We start from the raw sequence: 21,032 nt of genomic DNA, 5'->3' as shown, positions 1-21,032 counted from the left end.
AAGGAAATTTGCCAAAAGCCCAGATCCAGAAAAACATTAAAAACTTTGCCTTATGAACATTTCTGGCTTGGACTGTAGTTGTCTTGGACTGTAGTGTTTTTTCTACAATTTGATTACTGACCAGAAAAATCGAGGTAACGAACCATGATCACTTTATCTCCATTTCCTAGAGCCTCTAGAAATATTTTCATATACGAGTGTGGATAACCGCACATTACAATCTGGGGAGTGTTCCTTTAAGCTCAGAAGTGTTGGTAGCCCCCTGTAACATGTTAGGAGACAAGAACCGCATGAAGGGAGGACATATTGTGACTGACAAGGTCACTGTGACTGCAAATGAATCACATTCCCTCAATTAATGCAGAACGAGCGGCTTGTGGGGGGTAAACCCCTGGGATTATCGTGTGTCTGCACATGTAATGGAAAGGATGCAAGTGCCCGGCGCGAACAGCACCAACAAAGCCTCTCGTAATGAGTAAACATGAGAAGTGGAACAAACTCTAAAAATGGCTCCAATTTCAAGAGTGCGCGGAGCAGGGAGCTATGCAGAATCACAATGATCTCCATTACACGGTAGACATGACTTATTGATGGACTAAGAGCCGTCACAACCCATCTCCTGACTAGTACTGAAGACTTCTTATTGGAAGCAGCTAGTCTTGGGCATGCTCTGCTCCCTTCTATAACTGAACATGCATTGAGCGCTGGTGGGAATCATTTACTCGTTCACTAGACAAAAATATTTTTTTTATATAGAGAAGTCAGTATCGGGCAGGGAACGTGGTCTTCTAGAAGGGTGGTCGGCTCCAAGTAGAGCAACTACTGAATATACATAGGATATAATGGGAGAAGACCTAGCCTAGGCCCCCTTCCATAGACATGAATGGAGGGGACGTGGCGTTACGAGAGTGGCGTGGCAGTGACGTCACAACTGCCGCCACCGGAACCTGTTTGTTTAGAATGCTGGGTGCTGTGGGAGATTGGGGATAAAATGTCTAGCAGCAGAGTACCCCTTTAAAGCGTTACTATTACTTTGCTACAGCAGCGGGATACATATAAACTTCACGGGCAATCTTATCACCCCAAGACTAACCTGATCAGATGGATTCCTGAAACTCCCGTGCAAGTCTAAAGGGCCCCGGGCACAAGGGAATTCCAGCGATCTGTCTGATCACGTGAGTCTTGGGCAAGTCTCGGGTAACGTGATTGGTCAAAAAGTTTAAATATAACCCTCCTGTCGAAGGAAAGTGACAGAAAGGCCCAAAGAAGTGACTCACATCATTTTAGTTGCACAAGGAACCAAATTTCTGAGCAAAATACTACATTTAAAGGGGTACTCCGTTGCTTAGGGAGCTCGTGATGTCATAGCCCTGCTCCCTCAATGCAAGTCTATGGGAGGGGGCGTGACGGCTGTGACGCCCTCTCCCATAGACTTGCATTGAGGGGGCGGGGCATGACACCATGAGGGGCGGGGCTATGATGACACGAGCTCTGGCTCCAGCATTCAGAACAGTTTGTTCCAAATGGTGAGCAGCGGAGTACCCATTTAAAATGTATTTTGGACCCTTCAGTACCGCGCTATAAAAAGGAGGGTATGGCTTAAAGGGATTTTCTCACAAAGCAATGTTGGAGGCCAAAATGGCAAAATCAGATGTGTGCCACATACATACAGGAGAACAATATGATTTTGTTTTCTCTTGTTTTAGTTAAAATAACCTACATCCCGGTACTATTCTTCTACCCTATAGATCTTCCTGCTTTACTCTCTGAACTGTGATCCTGCTGTTGCCAGGCAACAATCCCACAATCCCCCTTGGTTGCATACACAATAGAGACGAACGAGCAATACGCAGTTGTACTGAGCATGTGTGACCATCTCAGCGGATACTCATAGACAATCATAACCAAGGGCAACAGGGCAAAAAACATATATAATGCACTAGTTTAGACCTATTTATCTTGGAGGTAAACCCTTTAAAAGCGTACCTGTCAAATGGTAACAGGGCATGTCTTTCAGCACCAAACATTAAGTCACAATTTTGGCATAAAGTAAGCCAACTAATAGTTGATCTTGACAGTCTAAAGACGTGCCAAATTTATCAAACAGGCTCTGTGATAAATTAGGGCACATTCTTACACTCTCTAGTGTTCCACTAGCCCTACTATGCCCCAATAACATATTTTGGAGTTTATTCTCTCTTCATCAGATTGGCATGTCAATCTGATGAAGGGGGAATAAACCCCAAAGTTCAATAAATATTTAACTAGAGTTTCTTTTTTTTACTAAGAACAACTTCTAAATTTCCTTGGGAGTTCAGAGCCTGCTTCATACGTCCGTTTTGCATCTGCTTCCGGGTGGTTCCACTACAGAATATCAGTGTTTTGCCTCCTGTGTCCTACAGTCTGAGAAGCACCCCTCATCCACAAGCTCTGCTAAATTGGAATGATAAGTGCATTGCATTGCACACAAGGTGAGTGGCTACTACTGAGTCTGTTAAGAAACAGACTTTCAAAAGGGGTATACACCCTTAAGGGTAACACATAAATCACCGTAGTCTGGTATTTTTTCCTTTTAGACCACATAAAATAGCCTGTCCCAACGATTTTTCTTCCATTTCCTGCAAAAATATATTCTCCCCTCAAAGATAATGCTATTGTTATTTCCTGTTTCTAAAAGATCAGAGATTATCGATAAGCAAAGTAAACTTAACGGTCTATTCACACGTACAGTATTCTGTGCAGATTTGACGCAGATTTTTTTTTACCATTTTGGTATTGATCTGACTTTTTAATCGCTTTTAACTTTCTTTTGGGATATTATAAATATTTCAAGTCTGTGTTACATTAACGTCATTTACCATACAGGATACATAATGTATATATTTTTAAAAATAGTTCATACAATTATGAACACAGCGATACCAAATATGTTTATTTTTATTATGTTTTTATATAGGAAAAGGGGGTGATTTGAACTTTTAATATGGAAGGGGTTAATGTGTTTCTATTTTTTCTCTTAGGAGACTTTTAAGAGGAATCATTAGATTCCTCATACAGATCAATAGAGTTCTATTGAACTCCATTGATCTGTGTGCTCTGCGATCCATTGATAAAGCCTGGTCCTGCCAGGCTCTATCAATGACAGAGTGACGGACACCAGGCTCCCTTCACAGTGGATCGACAACCCCCCCCCCCCCCCTGCCCCGATCGTGCTGCTAGGGGGGGGTGCCCACCAGGGAGCATTCACATATCCCTTTAGACACTGCTGTCAGCTTTGACAGCTGTGATCTAAAGGGTTAATAGCCAGCCGTGGTGATTGCTGCATGCTGGCTATTAGTGGCAGCCCCTAGCTACTGAAAACAGCCGTGGGCTGCAGAGTATAGAGCGGGCACGAGTCCGGAGCCCGCTCCATACACCCCTCTGAGCGCCGCTGTGCTTGTCAGGGGCTTTCAGGTCTGGCCCTGCAAAATTCACCTTCTTGGCACCCAGAACCCCATTTCCCGTGCGTCAGGCGATAGGAATTCCACATCCCTGCTAAGCCTCCTTGAAATATCCATACAGGGGACTTGCAGTGAATATTTTTCAGGGAACTAAATGTTCAAATCCCAGTCGGGCCATTAAGAAGCCTAAATGGGTCATCAGAGCAGTAATATATGGCATAAAGGCATCAAAAATTCAAAGTCACGCCTGCCCGGGGCAGCAAAATTGTTTATACAATTGCATATAAATGATTGTAATTTCCAGCTTTCATCTCCTCTATATTTGCTGCGGGATTATTGCTCTCAGTGTAAATATTAGCGGTGTGCAGGATATTTGGCATACTTAACTCTGACCTTGCTACTTGTATAAACATACAAGAAGACACGAGCATCAGAGCTATTCTGCATAAATGCATAGATTTATAGGATAGACTGAGGCCTCCGCAGGACCAACTGCAATGGAACAGTGCTACAGCCGCTTCACTTATAGATCCCATCAAACTGCCCGCACTGTTTTAGCCCGCATCGATTTATTCTATAAAAAGTGGTTATCCTGGGATTACACATCACCCCCATCGACAAGTTAGGGAACAACACCTGACCTATGGGGGTCCTACAACTGAGACTCACGCCATTTATAAGAATGGGAGTAAACTGTTGAATCGAAGAATCGATGGCGCAAATGCTGGACTACCAGTTCTTTCACTGGACAAAGGAACTCTGTTCTAATGATCAGTGGGGGTCCTAGCAGTCCATCCCCACCCATCAGCTAGTTATTTTAACTTTTTCTTTAAATTGCTAATAGGGTCAACATATTAGCCCAAGTTACAGGGCTACGAGACACCCACTGCATAGTTCATCTGGATCAGCTACGACCCAGCAGCTCATAGAGATACATAGTCCCTTACTTAGGGATAGCTGGGACAGTAAGGGACAGTCTCTGTCATCTCTCAGGAAAGTCTTCTCCTCGCCTACAGGTACAAAATTTCCTTGCATCTGCAAAACTATGACAAGATGTTCAGGAACATTCTTGCAGGGTGACTTGCAGACCAGCCAGACATTTTCCATTGCTCTACAGCCTACAAGTGGTTGAAGTAAAAGCTCCCTTTTATACATCCTTTGGCCTGACATTGAGGCATACCAGAGAGTTCTTGCTGGAAATCCAAGAGAAAGTCTCTACAAGTGCATTCACATTCATTTCAATAGATCAACTGGTTCAGAGAGATAGGAGACCTGAGCAGCTGTGGTAGAGTATCGGGGACCACTTTATTCGACGGATCGATGGAGGTGTCAAGCCAATGAGATCTTAAATGTCTCAATGTTGAAATATGAACAATGACTTTAAAACTATTCTCATACCAAGACATAACAGCACATCTTGAGAAAGGGGTACTCCGCCACTAGACATCTTATCCCCTAGCCAAAGGATGGGGATAAGATGTCTGATGGCAGGGGGTTCCCACCGCTGGGGACCCCCGCGATCTCCCTGCTGCACCCATCATTCGTTTAGAGCATCGGGTGCAGTGCCGGAGGCTCGTGACGTCATGACCGCGCCCCCTCAATGCAAGTCTATGGGAGGGGGCGTGACGGCCGTCACGCCCCCTCCCATACACTTGCATTGAGGGGGCATGGCCGTGACGTCACGAGCGGGGCGTGACCGTGATGTCACAAGCCTCTGCCCCGCATCGCCAGTCATCAGGCACAGAGCAAAGTTCGCTCGGTGCACCGAATGTCTGGGGTACAACAGCCAAGATCATGGGGGGTCCCCAGCGGCGGGACCTCTGCTATCAGACATCTTATCCCCTATCCTTTGGATAGGGGTTCAAATGTTTAGGGGCAGAGTACCCCTTTAAGGCCCCCATAAACATAGTGAAAAGTTTGACGATCAAACCAAATTTGACATCGAGACTCTTAACAGAGAAAGGACAATAGATTTCAACTACCCAACCCTTTTGTTTTCCCTTCTACCCACTGAGAACATGTGAATGCTCAACCAAGCCGAACGTTTACGTGTATGGAGTGAATGGGGTAGGATAGTTGTGTGCGGAACAAACATTCCGCCAACAGCTACTGAAGGTCTATGGGCCCCTGTAGGAAACTACAGAGATATGGACTGGGTGATCAGTGGTTGGAGGAAATTGTAGGACACAGCAGCAGGTCTGTCAGGACTACTGAGGGTGAAGAATACTCTGATTCTGACACTTAAAGGGGTTCTCCCATCTTTTTAACCTACAAGCGCCTGTCATCCTGTCATGCATGCACCACCACTCTATTCATTCTCTATGGGAAACAGACGAGCATACTGTTTGGGGTCCTTAGATACTGTTTGGGGGTCCTAAGGTTCATGGTTTGACATTATGGACACCTAAGCAGTTTGATCCCCCTGTGATGATCTACGTATCTCCTATCCTGTGGATAGACTATAACTTTAAAAGATGGGAAAACCTATTTAACCCATTGAGAAACCTGATCAAACGTGATTGTGTAATGTACAGGGTGGGTGCCTTCCTTGTACTCATGAATGTTCCCATGATTGCCCAAGCTGACAACACCATTGAATCAGCCAGGGACCTAACAAATGTGCTCAGAGCTGTCTTATGCAAATGCCTGTTATGGCATATCCATCCATATTTCTATGCAAATGCACCATATTCGGACAAACATAATTAAAGGGGTATTCCATGATTATTGTTCTTGTACGCTTTGTTCCGTTTTTACGCACACCCGGAGGTGCTGTAGAGCAAGTCTTTATTTCACTGTTGTCTCTGACCTTTCCCAGCATTCTATGCAGCCAGAGATAATACAGTGATCCCTCAACATACGATGGTAATTCGTTCCAAATGAACCATCGTTACTTGAATGCATCATATGTTGAGGGATCCGTGCAATAGTAATATAGAAAGTTATACTCACGTGTCCCCGCCGCTCTGGACCGTCACCACTGCCCTGGATCGTCGCTGTCATCACGTCCCCGGGGTGTCCTCGCCGCTCTAGACCGTCACCGCTGGCCAGGATCGTCGTTCTCCATCGCGGTCATTACGTCGCTGTGCACGCCGCTCCTATTGGATGATGGGACGGCGTACCCGGCAAAGTGATGACGACGAAGGAGAGCGACAGCCATGCAGCGGAGCCTGAAGAGGATGGTCCGGAGCGGCGGTGACAGGTGAATGACACTCACCGGAGCACACGGGGCACATTAAACGGCTATCCGGTGGTAGCTGAAGCAGTCTGCGCTGCCGGATAGCCGTTTATGCGATGGCCCCGACATACAAAAGCATCGTATGTTGATGCTGCCTTCAACATGCGATGGCCTCTGAGAGGCCATCGTGTGTTGAAATGAGCGTATGTCGGGGCCATCGTAGGTCAGGAGATCACTTTTATGTCATAAGTCACATGGTCTCCAGTGGGTGCGGCTATGCTGCAGTGTGTGTACAGATAGCAGGGTTGGAGAGATTTAGTGAAGTAATGCTACGTACCCACCCATTGCAGCACAGCCATGCCCCCCAAAAGATCATGTGACTTATTACATATTGTCTCTGGCCACATGGAATGCCGGAAAAGATTCATTGCAAAATAAAAAGAATTACACTTCTCGTGGGTCTCGTACGTGAAAAAGTAACAAAGTTGCGCACTGAGTCAACAGAAGTGAATTACACAGTATTATAACCTGGAATCATGGGCTCAAAGGATAAAGAAAAAAATCCTTTAATGGTTAAATGCATATGTAACTTGGTTCCATAAATACATTAAGCTAATGACAGAAATAACTGATGTGTAATACTAAGGAAAGACACTACATCATTTCATGCTGCACAGGGTTCACTTACTAACCAGGAGTGAGCGTGTCTAGTGCTATCTAGGAACAGGTTAATGGTAGACAAACTGGTTTACACATAAAGAATTGGACACTTCTGTAAGTAAACACGTTCCATGTAGCATCAGGAAGACAATTCCGTGTGCACCAGAGGATGCAATGTGCCCGCACTACATGCTGGAGGCGACGGATAAGAAACTTAGAGAGGACACAGTAGACTGGACACTAAGGGGCGGTAATGGTGCTCATGGAGATATCAAATACCGTGGTCCCTCAAGTTACAATATTAATTGGTTTCAGGAAGACCATTGTATGTTGAAACCATTGTATGTTGAGACCATAACTCTATGGAAACCTGGTAATTGGTTCTGAAGCCACCAAAATGTCATCCAAAAATAGGAAAAAGCAAGGATTAAAAGGGGTACTCCGGTGAAAACCTTTTTTCTTTTAAATCAACTGGTGGCAGAAAGTTAAACATATTTGTAAATTACTTCTATTAAAAAATCTTAATCCTTCCTGTACTTATTAGCTGCTGAATCCTACAGAGGAAAGTCTTTTCTTTTTGGAATGCTCTCTGATGACATCACGAGCACAGTTCTCTCTGCTGATGTTATTATAATAATAATAACGCTTTATTTATTGTTGTCCTTAGTGGGATTTGAACCCAAGTCCCCAGCACTGCAAGGCAGCAGTGCTAACCACTGAGCCACCATGCTGCCCTTAGCATACATCTGCTATGCAGTGGACAGAGATGTCAGCATTGCCATCTGCAATGGACAGAGATGTCAGCAGAGAGCACTGTGCTCGTGATGTCATTAGTGTTCCAAAAAGAAAGGAATCTCCTCTGTAGCATTAAGCAGCTAATAAGTACTGGAAGGATTAAGATTTTTTAATAGAAGTAATTTACAAATATATAGCTTATACCTCTAGGACCTCACCAATGGTGCATAATGATATGGGTAAAAATGAAATATGGCAGCGTTAGTCAAAAATAATTTTTTAATTTTAATTTCAATTTAGCATAATAAAATATAAATAAATAAAACAATGACAAAGTGAAACATTAAACTGGCACTATCTAGTGATAATCCCACTGGGCCCTAGTGGGATATCAAAAATATAAAATATAAAAATAATTTTTGACTAACGCTGCCATATTTCATTTTTACCCATATCATTATGCACCATTGGTGAGGTCCTAGAGGTATAAGCTATATATTCTATTTGTAATTTATTTGTGTTGCTGGTGGGGTCCGGCTTTAGCTTTGATTACCTCGGTCCTTCTGTTGTGAGCTGCACCTAATTTTAAGTTTTAATTTACAAATATGTTTAACTTTCTGCCACCAGTTGATTTAAAAGAAAAAAGGTTTTCACCGGAGTACCCCTTTAAAGAAAAATAAGTAGATAACTAATACAGATAAAGTGAGTCCTTACATATTAAAGTAAGAAAGATCTGCTGGGAGCTGTAATCACTGTCTATGTCAGTGTTTCCCAACCAGGGTGCCTCCAGCTGTTGCAAAACTACAACTCCCAGCATGCCCGGACAGCCTACGGCTGTCCAGGCATGCTGGGAGTTGTAGTTTTGCAACAGCTGGAGGCACCCTGGTTGGGAAACAATGGTTTATATAGAGGACAGGAGCTTCTTCAGGGTCCTATACAGTACACCCAGTGTCCCAAATGGAGCCGCCCTTACTTGGTGTCCAAAGGAGCAGCTAACCCTGGCACAGGTGAAGAGTAGTCCAGAACTTCTAGTACCTCCCTGTACTGTAGGGGGCGCTACCAGACAGCCGGTCAGTGCATGCACTTCAGTAATACAGGGGTTTTACCAGTAAAATGCCCATTCTGATTGGTCAGTTCCTCCAGTTGTGAAATGTCTCACAGATCTGGACTGTCCGTAGCATTGTATGTCGAGTCTGGTTTCAAGTTACAATGGTCCAGGAAAAAAACATTGTATGTTGAAACTATTGTATGTTGAGGCCATTGTAAGTTGAGGGATCAGTGTATATACATTTTTTTGTGATTTAGGTACCTGGAATAAAATTATTAGTAATTAAATACTTTGTATAGCCTATTATTTTTTTTATTAAACAACAGTGAATTTGCTTTAATCTGGCATTTGGTTATCCTAAAAGTTTGGTAATCCGGGACAGACCTATACAGCGCAGAATGTTACAGGACCAGAGGCAGAAGATTGAACAGAGAGAAAATCAGGAGATCACTCGGATCAGAAGTAGCAGGTAACACGAGAACGTTTTATGTTAAAGGGGTATTCCAGGAAAAAACTTTTTTATATATATCAAATGGCTCCAGAAAGTTAAACAGATTTGTAAATTACTTCTATTAAAAAAATCTTAATCCTTTCAGTACTTATAAGCTACTGTATGCTCCATAGGAAGTTCTTTTCTTTTTAAATGTCCTTTCTGTCTGACCACAGTGCTCTCTGTTGACACCTCTGTCCATTTTAGGAACTGTCCAGAGCAGGCTAGGTTTGCTATGGGGCTTTGCTCCTACTCTGGACAGTTCCTAAAATGGACAGAGGTGTCAGCAGAGAGCCCTGTGGTCAGATAGAAAGGACATTGAAAAAGAAAAGAACTTCCTCTGGAACATACAACAGCTGATAAGTACTGAAAGGGTGAAGATTTTTAAATAGAAGTAATTTACAAATCTGTTAACATTTCTAGCACCAATTTTTTTAAAGAAATGTTTTCCAGTGGAGTACCCCTTTAATGTATATCCCCTCTTATGTGTCTTTACAGAAGCAGTGTTATTTTAGGTCCATATAATGCTAACACACCATGTCGGGCTCTTTATACCCCGACAACCATTAGTATTCTAGCAAATGTGATGTGTGTCACCCCCTGCTCAGTTGCATCCATACATCTTGGGCTCTGGGTCATTAGATCCAAAGTCTGACAACCAATAAAGTACATGCTCAAGTGTGCAGACAAAAAGGCAGTCCCTCCTGGGTGGCCGCCTTCCTCATTTCTCAGCATATTTGTATAGAGTGTTGCAGATAACATTTCTTCCCTACCAAAAAGGAGCAAGTAGAGCAGTAATATAGTAGATGAGTCCATACAGTGAATAGCTACAGAGTTACACAACTTCCCTGACTCACTGCATGTCTCTTCTGCATGCAAACTCTAGTATGTCCTATAAGATGCAGCCCAGTAATAGGGTTATCCCTACCTTCGGCTTATAAAAGCAGACAGCACAAGGAAAAGATGAATCTCATATGACTGTCTTATAGTGTGAGTAGGGGGGGACAGAAGATCGATTTCACTACTGTATCATCAGTGTTAAACAGTAAAAGGAAAAGTCATCAGGGATGAATATATTTTACCAAGGTACCCGTCGTATGTGGATACCAGTTTTCAGAAAGTGCATGTCTCAACCAGGGACAACTAAGTGATATAAAAAAAATACAAAGAGTTAAAATTTCATTTAAAAGGATAGGGGATAAGTTTCAGATTGCAGGGGGTCCGACCGTTGGGGCCCCTTTGCGATCTCCCCTACGGGGCCCTGGCAGTCAGCGGCAAGAGGGTGTGTCCGACCACCGCATGATGCGGCAGCTGACACGCCCCCTCAATACATCTCTATGGGAGAGCCGGAGCACTGCATTTGATACATAGAAATGTATTGAGGGGGCGTGTCGGCCGCCGTGTCATGTGGTGGTCGAAACGCGCTAGATCAGCAAAGAGCAAGGGGCCCTGCGGTCGGACGCCCCGCGATCTGAAACTTATCCCCTATCCTTAGGATAGAGGATAAGATTTCATATCCTGGAGTACTCCTTTAAGTTTTAGCTTTATAAAGACATCACAATTCTAGTTATTTGGCATGGAGTTTTATTAGATATAAGACAGATATTGTAGAGGGGCCTTTCTTGACCTTCCTGGGCAGTTTTCAGGCTAGCCCAGATCAGTACAGGTGCTAAAGACCACTCTTCACTGGGATGTAATAACATGTGTGAGTAACACATTTGCTAACTGTCATGTTGGGAGACTGGTAGTAAGCCACCTTTATAGACAGGTAAGTACTGTATTCTGAATAGTCTCTGCTGGGCAACCAGGATTTATTTTTTGCCAAGTGTAAATGTTGTATTTTTTACTTTGCTTTGAAATAAACAGGAGAAGCCTTGTTTAAACTTCACTTCCGTGTCCTGATCGCTGACTATTTGCCAGGCCCTAAAGAGCTGCATAGCCAATATGCTGTATTATGTTTACTGCTTCAAGACTAATCTGATTTGACTTTATTGGATTTCATCTGAGATTCATCTTTGCATTCGGGGGAGAAGAGAGAATGGGCCGCAGACTGAGCCATCAGATGGAATGAAATCAGAATAGCATTGAGCAGCTTGCAATGTATTCTAGTACCTGCAAGCTGTAGAGGTCAAATAGTGGAACGTCAAACAATTATGAATCTGTTTTATAAGAGTATATGCCGTGCTATAAGAAAAATATGTTCAATGATTTCCTTAACCTTTAAAACTAGGTTAAACATGCATGCTTTTACACAGGGCTTGCAAGGGTTGCGACATAAAAAAGGATGCGGTATGGTGAAATCCAACGTGACTCACTTTTTGGACTATGTGCAGATACCACCAAAACTGTCAGGATCCAACAATATGAAAGAATTATATACAGGCAGTTTTAGTTTTTGCCAAATCATATGTGGTGTTATTATTTATGCTTACAGTGGTACCATTGTTCATTATATGTAGGTCAATAAAACATGCTCTTTTTACGCTTTGAAATAAACATGGCCCACTGGGTAAATATGATGTGTGTCAGGCTAGTTATCCCTTGACGTGTTATCAGCAATGAAGACTGGGAGGAGATCTCTGAAGTCTTTGGCTGCTGGCCCGGTTAAGAAGCCATCACAAAGCATACATACAAACGTACTCCAAGCATGTAAGGAAAGCCTGGGCGTTGTTTGTAGAGCCTGACTGATAAGGACAGCGGGAGGGAGGACGACATAAGCCTCTGCACAGAAAACCTTGCCTCGGGCAGCGTTTCTGATCTTTATTTATTGAGCTTACAACCCATAGGAATGCTTATGCCTCAGAAATACCTGGCCCGATAGAGCATTCTTTCAGTAGCGTGCCACCTGACTAACCAAGGGTCAACATGAAGTGGTGGAAGCGGGTTGTCTCGTGAATTGCAAAGGACTAGTCTATCTCACCAAAGTCTACGAAGCCTTACGTTCATGTTTAAAAAATTTTATGGATTGTTAAGATTTCTTTAGCCAAATGCTTATAATCTCTCTCCTCCATGTACTTTTGCCTTTCATTGTGATCAACAGTTCCCTATTCAAAGGCGATGAAAGAAGCCTACAGAAACCTATCCCGGAGAGACAGCCGCTACTTTCTAAGCATCAATATATCTAAGGCAGGGTGGGTGCACGGGGGCTTTCTTCTTCTGGATGGATACTCTAAGTAAGAGACTTTAACCACATGCCTGTAGCGGGAGGAGGCCTGCTTTTGTAATGGACGTCTTCTGCGCCGCTTTATTGGAAATGACAAGCCAGTGAGAATCGATTTGATTAGAGGAGATTATTCTGACCTCCAGTCAGGGGCTTGCTTCTTGCTCTTCACGGGAAAGCAAATTCATAAATTCCTAATCTGATCATGACAAGATGTTGGCTCATTATGCTACATCCTAGAGCGCCACCTGCTTCCTCCACGTCTACTAGTTTAGACTGCTTATAAAAGCTACAGGTCTGACCCTCAGCAGCCGTGTAGTCAACACATCAAAGAAGCAACCAGTATAAGGGCACGTTTACACAGGCTTATTTTGCTGCATACTTTCCTACTCTATGACTTCAATAGGTAAGTAAGCATGTGTGAAAGTACCATAAAGGCTCGTTCACACAGGTAGATTTTATTGTGAACTCGCAGCGTGTTTCCCACTGCGAGTTTGAATGGGGGCGGGCTCATAGAGCCCGCCCCCATTCAAACTCACAGAGGGAAACACGCTGGGATTTCGCAACAAAATCTGCCCATGAGAACGAGCCCTAAAACAGGAAAAAGTGCCAATACAAAAACTGAACACACCTCAGTACTTTAGTTTTGGAAAAAGAACCGGCTACCAGGTGAAAAACAGAATTTGGTACCAGGCAGGAACCCCTGGCACCTGTCCCACGTCCTTAAACTCTGTACCTGTTTTTGGCCCTTGGTACTAAGGTTGGACCGCATCAGTGATATTAGGTACTCTCATCGGAGGCAAGATTTGGCAGTATACACAAAGTATAGGTTGGGTTCACACTGCGTTTGTGCATCACATTGGGAATGCTCTTAGTTAAATGTGTCCCTAGGTATCCAACGTCAGTCTGAGGCCAACTGAGGATCCATTTGTCCATTCAAAAGATGGCATAGAAGAAAAGACTATGCTACTCCATCCAAAGGGATCCTATAAAATGGTATTTGTTAAATAGATACCATACTCGTTGAGGAATGCCACTGCTTAACAGATCCCTTCGGTAGGTCCAGTGAGGTCATATCTATTTTTGTACACTGGATCTTCTCGATGCAGCAACAGCCTTTCTTCAACTATTACTTTGGGTGATTATCGGACAAACAGCGCCGATCAACGGGAACAGGTAGGCCCATCTAAAAACGGTTCTTCCTAGAATATCTATACGGCTGCACTGACATCAGAACTTGTCTACATCTACTTTTCTTCTCTTTTTCTTTTTTTTTTTTTACAGAGCCTGGCAGTGTGAAGATTAGATGTGAAAGAAGAAAGGTCCAACAATTGAAAAGCATTACACTTCCAGTAAATAAACATTCTAGTGGGAGATTAACTAGAAATTCAACAATGATCGGAGATTAGAACTGCTTCAGCGCCATACAATGGCCAAGACGTCTACAAATGAAGCAAAATAAAATGGTCAACAAATTCAATTTTTAACTACAAGTCCGTGTGTTTGAGATTAATCGAGCATTGAGGGTTCACTTCCAGGGAAGCTATGACCTGGGAGGTGTAGGAGGTAACCTGTTCGCAAGGTGTGGGCGTCTGGCAGTGACTGCCCCACAAAGGAATGGCACAGCAGAGATAAGGGGCAGACATGTGAGCAGAACGTGAACTTTTACACCCCACTGGAGTTAACAGCTTGGTGGTTACCATATTTATCACATTCCCAGTTCTTAATGTTAAGACATTATTTTTCTTACTGCAACACAGGATCAGGCTGGTGGCTCTGCTCCCAGCGTTTGGGCTTTTGGTTTGTCTGTGGTAACCTTGGCTGTAGAGATGAGCAAACCATCTGAAACACAGCAAATGTACCAAGCAGCGATGCATGTAGCATCACTGCTTACCTTTGGGTGGCTTCATACATTTGCTGGGCCAAGAATCTTACGTTAAAGCCCAAGTCCTGCACAAGTGCAGGGACTCTCGTCTGAGAGGAGTCCTTGCTCCTGTATCGGATTTAAAAATCCACACTTGTATGAATCTGAATTTCTTGCGAATTCAGAGCAAAAGCAGTTCAAGTCAAAACTTATTTGGTCATCTCGCTGCAGCAGTTTTTTTGCCCCCCTACTCTTCTTGTCAAGCAGGTCTCCCTAACCAAGTCCCTGGGCACACAAAGCCCAGCAACAAGGCCCGCAGTGCCATGCATTACCTGCCACTATACTTTGCAACCACAGAGTGCCAACCAGGCAACAGTTGTTCGGAAGTGATGCCAGCATCTGGCACATCTGCCAATCAGGTGATCGACACAGCAGAGGTGCCAAAATATACAATGTATGCTTTGTACATTGTTTGTAGTAGCAGCACCAGGTTACTGCAGTGCAGCTCCCATCGACTTTAAAAGGGTATTCCAGGAAAAACCTCTCTTTTTTTAGACCAACTGGCTCCAGAAAGTTAAACAGATTTGTAAAGGACTTCTATTAAAAAATCTAAATCCTTCCAATAATTATCAGCTAATGAAGAGGAGTTGTTCTTATCTGTCTGGAAACAGTGCTCTCTGCTGACATCTCTGCTTGTCTCAGGAACTGCACAGAGCAGAATAGGATTGCTATGGGGATTTGCTTCTACTCTGGACAGCTCCTGAGACACGTGTCATCAGAAAGCACTTAGACAGAAAAGAACAACTCAAGTTCAGTAGCTCATAAGTACTGAAAGGATTAAGATTTCTTAATAGAAGTAATTTATAAATCTGTTTAACTTTCTGGAGCCAGTTGAGATTTTATATATATATATATATATATATATATATATATATATATATATATATATATATATCTCAACTGGCTCCAGAAAGTTAAACAGATTTATAAATTACTTCTATTAAGAAATCTTAATCCTTTCAGTACTTATGAGCTACTGAACTTGAGTTGTTCTTTTCTGTCTAAGTGCTTTCTGATGACACGTGTCTCAGGAGCTGTCCAGAGTAGAAGCAAATCCCCATAGCAATCCTATTCTGCTCTGTGCAGTTCCTGAGACAAGCAGAGATGTCAGCAGAGAGCACTGTTTCCAGACAGATAAGAACAACTCATCTTCACAAAACAATCATAAACAGATGTCCTGACGAGTTTCCCATCCTGCCAATTAAAAATAGGGTCATCAGGGAGCAATGGGACAAAAAAAATAAAAATTGTAGTGGATAATTGATAAATAGAACATCAAAAGGATAAGGGGCTCGCCGTTTGTGCGAAAACATGGTACTGACAGATAAACAATAGCCTTGACAGGACCACTTTTATGGGAGGAAACACGCCGGGACATCCCTTTAAGATTGTCTGGCGTCCAACCTGCAGTTTTCCAGCTGTTACAAAACTACAACTCTCAGCATGCCCTGACAGCCGTTGGCTGTCAGGGCATGCTGGGAGTTGTAGATTTGCAACAGCTGGAGCACTGCAGTCTGAACACCTAGGGTCTTCGTGGGTATCTTTTGAGGCTATACAATTGGCATCCTCGTGCTTTCTCTCGAAATACCAGTTATTTATGCACTACACCATGCGTAGACTTTATTTTATTGTACAACACTTGTCTAGGAATCAATCTGGTCGCATCTGTTGCGGAATGGCTGTAAATTGACCCCTCGGACTAATGTACTTCTTGCTTTAGATACGTATGTGACATGGTACAATGTACTATATTCGTGTTGGACTATAATAGCTTTTTCAGACATTTTTTCACAAGGGATCTCTAGCTCTTTGGTAGTTTACCGGATTAGAGATAAATAACACGGAATGCCTTCAAAAATGCTGTCCGTAACCCCAAATTCCTCTATTAAATGCAACACTGTGAATAGGTAGGGCGGAAATTTTTTGCGTGGCAGGGCCCTATACTAACACTATCTCAAGATACCATTCACTAGTACCAAGACTTAGCTAGTAGGTCCCCGTACTAAGAAAACATAACTATACCTCATGTGGAGGGTGCAACTGCACTCAGGGACCTGGTTCTCGATGGGGGGCCCAAAAAAGAAAAAAAAAAAAAGAATGTGAAAAAGTCTTTAACCTGTGCAGAATCAGAGTTGCGCCGTGTCCTAAATCCTGCGAGTTGCACAGGGGAAGCTGTCTGCATACTAACGTTTCTTTTATACATGAATTTGGAGATAATCCCTCAGGCCGCAGGGTCCGTCTAACCCTCCCCCTCTTCACCCTTCAGTGCCCATCCATAATACTACAATTTTGGAGGGCTGAGAGTAGGTTTGGTGGAAACACTGGAGCAGCAGGGGGCGGCAGAGGGATACAAGGTCCCAAAGCCTTGAGCAGCGATGTCGATGAGTTAATGCTCAGAGGGAGAGCAACCACATGACAGCTGGAAACTGCGCACAATACACGGAAAAATCACATCAGGAGGCAAGGAATGTGATCTGACAGAAGGAATACCATCAACTGGCTGGTGGGGATTTCTAAAGACTAGTGCTAGGACAGTAGTTCACCCTTCAGGGATCTGGAACCAGCAGTGGGTGATCTTCAGCCGTTCACTTCCGTAAAGACTCTCAGTAAAATATTAGTATTAAGACGATGGTATCTAATATTCACTATGGACTAGGCTAATGTAATCTCCAAGATGGATGGATGACGTCAAAGACTCTGCACCCGGGGTGTGTTATAACCTATACGTGGAAGTACAAACTGCACTGCAAAGAGGCCAGAAGTGTCGGGAATCAGCATGTGACATAGGGTCATACCGGTGCTGGCAAACAATGTCCACGCTCCCTTTTGGTAATAATAGATGATAACCAGAGAACAAAATGGCAACATTGTATCCACTGTACAAGTAAGTGGATAAAAAATAAGAAATAATGGATACTCTCCTTCCCCAGTCCCCACTGCTCACTGTTTCTTGGTGACATTTTTAACATGCAGGAGATGGCTGGCAGCAGAGGTGACCACCTCCACCAGTAACCGACTGCATTTCTACACAATTCATTAGTACAGCACCGTACAGTTCTGAAGTCCAGATCATCTCAAATGGGGCAAGAAATAGTCCGGTATGGAGTCTACAGAGCAAACCGGGAGCTATCCTCATCTACTGCTACTCCAAATCACTCATGTTAATATGATGGTGCTTACGGAATGGCCCGTACAAGCTGGTACTGAGTAAAACCAGCATTGGCGGCTAGTAGTTCCTAGTTTAGTTTTATTAGGCTCTGTTCACACACAAGAGAGTAGGTAGTGAAAAATGCACCAGATTTGAAAATCTATTGCATCTTTAGACTATCTAGTCTACTTTTATTTATTTAAAGTGGCTTATTTATAGGCCAAAAATGTACACCAACATTTGGCACAATTAGTGAACACCCCTTCCCCCCATGCCCCTTTATGAGAAAACATACAAAAATGTTGTACACGTCAGATTTTTGGAGTGCCCAGTTTTATATATATCTTGTCTAGTATATTCTGTTTTGCTAATTGTTTTACAAACAAAATGAGCCTTAAATCTTCAAGGTTTAAAGGTTTATGGTACTTTTTGAGGATTTTTTATGACCACAAAACAGCACAAAAAAATACTGTACGCTTATTTTTTACAGCTAGTACAAGAAAGACCATAAAAGTAAACAACATGTGAACAGTCCGATGCGTAGAGACGGGGCCCCATGCAGAAGATCGCAGGGGGTCTCAGTGTTCTGAACCCCCCCCCCCCCCCCCCCTGCGATCAAACACTTATCCCCTATCTTGTAGGGGATAAGTGTATTTAGGCTGCAGATGTCCTTTAAGGGGTACCCCGCCCCTAGACATCAAGGATAGGGGATAAGAGGTCTGATCGCGGGGGTCTCTCCGCTGGGGACCCCTGTGATCTTCCTGCTGCACCCCACGTTCATGTAGAGCGTTGGGTGTGGGGGCACACGCGCGCGGCTCACGAGGTAGGACGCTGGTCATTTGAGCTCCGCGCAAGTCTCTATTTTACTAGCTTCCTTCAGCACCTTATAGGCTCCTTTTGCTGTGGGTCTTACCCTATCAATACCTGGATATGTCCCGATCCACCTGGAAGAGGAATAAGCGTATTTCCCAGAGTTTATCACAGTCTATTTTTAGAGCCTCCCCAAGGCCCAATATGGCTGTGGCCACCTCCCCTCAGCGCTTAGACATGGCGTCTGATGAAGAAGACTGTGCGGGCCTGGCTCATATGTCCCCAGCTACTATGTTCCGAAATATCAAACAATTGTTCCACGATGAGCTACAGAAGGTGGTTACTGACTTCACCGCCCAGCTGAATTATTTGGGACAACGGGTCTCCAAGTTAGATGATTTGCTGATGTGGCTGAGACTGACTGGAAGGATGTTACGACCGCTCCCATAGACTTGCATTAAGGGGGCGTGACCTTGACGGCACGAGCCTCCGCCCTGCATTGCCAGTCATCAAACATGGAGCGCAGTTCATTCCATGCACTGGATGTCTGGCATGCAGCAGGCGAGATCGCAGGGGTCCCTTGCGACAGGACCCACGCGATCAGACATCTTATGCCCTATCCTTTGGATAGGGGATAAGATGTCTAGGGACAGAGTACCCCTTTAACAAAATTTTTGTAATAAACAATCTACTACAGATCAGCCTTAAAAAAAAAAATTTACAAATAGACTAGGCTTTAAGAATAAAAGTAGCCTTTATATGTGTATTTTTTTAGTGATGCAGTTTTGCCTATTACTCCCCGCAAAGTGTTTGTTTTATAGCACCAAGTACTACAGTACTAAGCAAACCATCGGCTCAGTACAGTCTCCAGTGTGTTCCTTGTTATATCAGAGCTCGCTCTACATCAGTGTTATCCAACCTGTAGCTCTTTGGCTGTAGCAGAACTACAATTTCCAGCACGTCCCCACATAACGTATTGTTTAACTTCATCTGTGGTCGTGTCAAGAGAGTCCAGTAAGAGTATGGCATAGTGGAGGAGAAGCCAAGCCATGCGATGTGCCAACACTGTAGGCAATTGGGAAAACCCAATCACGTCAATTTGAGTGATAAATCCTCCGTTCTTCACTTTTTAAAGGCAGTCTGTATTCTCTCATAAGCACTTTTGCCGTTTTTTGCACAGACTGAACACGGCACGGTATAAATGGCACATGGATTCTGGTTATACAGCCTGGAACGCTGAACAGGGGGACCTTGAAATTTGCTGCAATGCTGCTGCTGAAGGAGACCATTGTGATAACAGATGTCCACCTGGGAACGGTTATTTGCATCATATCCTAATGAAGTATAAAAGAAAATATTGCACTTGGCTCATTCCACAACTATGGAAATAATACCCATCTGCAATATGACCCATGCAAACTACCCGCAGTAGTTCTAGGATCTGCCTGTTAGTCTCTAGTAGAGCGGGGCCTCCTTTCTCGGAAAAGCTGAGCAAACAAAAGAGTCATCGAAATCCATCACATTCTAATGCGTTGCAATATGCCTGTGCCTCGGTAATCTGGTAGTCGTGCCCGCTAACTTCACTGGTCTTAAAAACTAAAATTATTCTACCACGCTGACAGGTCCACCATGAAAGAGAAGCCATTTACCATGGTGCTTAATAACTCCGAGATGAACATCGATGCCTGGGCCCAGTAGACTGGAGAGACAATGTTCCCTATTCTAATTCTAATTGCATAGTACCAATGTGAAGATGGCAATATACAAGATGTATACAGCCGAGGCGATGGCCTGTAATAACAGAGAGAGGCTATATTCCTGGCTCTGACATGAGCACGGCCATTAAGCTCTTAAAATCAATTGGCGGTGAAGTAATGACTGAACTTTCCTAAGGTTCGAGGCCCGGCTTAATGGAAGTTACAGTCCTATAGTGGAAAATACACGAGCGGGTTAGGAATAAGCACGGGGGGGGGGGGGGGGGGGGGCAGTGCATGTCCTTGCGGATTCCGCTAAAAGAAACATGCTCATTCTTTTAGATTTTAAAATTCTGTTGTAGATTTTTCTTCTGGATTCCGCACAGAAATTCCATTATGTGAATGTCCCCTAACAATTCCATGGAGACGTCTGGTAGAAGACAGTCCAGAGAATAGCTCTGCATTGGGATTGGGATCCCGCAGGACCCAATAAAAGGAGCAGGAGCGGGTGGGTTTTTAACCTCTCCGTCAAAAACATGGTTTTATCCCCTAAAGATGGCTAATCCTTTAAATACGGCCCTTGTGCTAGGCAGGACATGACTCGACCCAGTTCCTCATTGACTTGCACCAATTCCTTATTCATTAAAGGGGTATTACGGGCAAAAACATTTTATCTCCTATGCCAAGGATAGGGGATAAGATGTCTGATCGCAGGGGGCCCGCTGCTGAGACCTCCCGCACCCGC

At 43.7% G+C, this 21,032-nt stretch overlaps 1 protein-coding gene across 4 annotated transcripts in view; it reads right to left on the bottom strand.

The window, feature by feature from the left end:
• FUT8 (fucosyltransferase 8) overlaps positions 1 to 21,032 on the bottom strand; it is a 201,212-nt gene that overhangs the window by 156,173 nt on the left and 24,007 nt on the right. Inside the window, exon 1 of one of the 4 annotated variants that reach the window (XM_056545655.1) lies at positions 16,658 to 16,677. The exons of the other annotated variants lie outside the window; for them this stretch is intronic. The gene's annotated coding sequence lies outside the window, so the exon portion shown is untranslated. Of the gene's footprint in view, positions 1 to 16,657; positions 16,678 to 21,032 lie in introns of those variants that run through there. 4 annotated transcript variants of the gene reach the window in all.

This window comes from Hyla sarda, chromosome 11 (genome assembly GCF_029499605.1).
Source record: "Hyla sarda isolate aHylSar1 chromosome 11, aHylSar1.hap1, whole genome shotgun sequence".
Classification (NCBI taxonomy): Eukaryota; Metazoa; Chordata; class Amphibia; order Anura; family Hylidae; genus Hyla; species Hyla sarda.
This window is presented reverse-complemented; position numbering and strand designations above follow the sequence as displayed.